The 911-nt window shown below is 41.5% G+C and overlaps 1 non-coding gene across 1 annotated transcript; it reads right to left on the reverse strand.

The window, feature by feature from the left end:
• Nucleotides 1-220: 220 nt before the first annotated feature.
• On the reverse strand, nucleotides 221-324 carry LOC118536194 (U6 spliceosomal RNA). The gene has a single exon (XR_004917545.1). It is a non-coding gene; the product is annotated as a U6 spliceosomal RNA (small nuclear RNA).
• Between the last annotated feature and the right edge of the window lie 587 nt (nucleotides 325-911).

The raw sequence follows: 911 nt of genomic DNA on the forward strand, positions 1-911 counted from the left end.
GTAGAGAATGAATCCAATGATCATAAACTGTTAAGATTTAGAAAGATTTTAGACATCTTCAGACCAACTGCCTATCTAATGAAGAAATCCCACTGTAACAAACTGGGAGTTAGGTGAGCCGAACGAAAACCCTGTGTATTTTGAAAGAAAAGCTTGGTCTGTTCTGCATTGGGCGGCTCTGTTAAAAGAGCTGCCTTCAATTAAACCAAAATCTACTTCTCTTGAAATTGTATTATTCATTACTGTACATGTCATCCTTGTGCAGGGGCCATGCTAATCTCTGTATTGTTCCAATTTTAGTATACGTGCTGCCAAAGTGAGCACTATTCATTATTTTATTTATTTATTTATTTATTTATTTATTTATTTAAGATTTTATTTATTTATTTGACAGAGAGAGGCACAGCGAGAGAGGGAACACAAGCAGGGTGAGTGGGAGAGGGAGAGAAGCAGGCCTCCCGCGGAGCAGGGAGCCCGATGTGGGGCTCGATCCCAGGACCCTGGGATCATGACCTGAGCCGAAGGCAGACGCCTAACGACAGCCACCCAGGCGCCCCAATTCATTATTTTAAATAACATTGGCTGACCCTGTGTTCAACTCACAGGCCCCTGTTGTAGGTGCTAGAATTTCTAGTCATTCATCTACCAAAACAATATGCAATAACTCCACCTACTTGTCTGTATTGTCAATTGAGAGTTCTAAAAAATGAAGTTGGAGCAGAAGAAGGTAGAGAGCCCATTGGTGAGAAAGTGGAATAATTTTCACATGATGGAAATAGAAAGCCATAGAATCATACATCAAACAAAGATAGGAAGAGAGAAGACATTTGGGTGTAGGTGGCCAGAGCTTGGGTTGGGTGTGAACCTCAGCATGAGCAGGAGGTGAGAGGCAGATGCAATAAACAAAATAA

This window comes from Halichoerus grypus, chromosome 8 (assembly GCF_964656455.1).
Source record: "Halichoerus grypus chromosome 8, mHalGry1.hap1.1, whole genome shotgun sequence".
NCBI lineage: Eukaryota > Metazoa > Chordata > Mammalia > Carnivora > Phocidae > Halichoerus > Halichoerus grypus.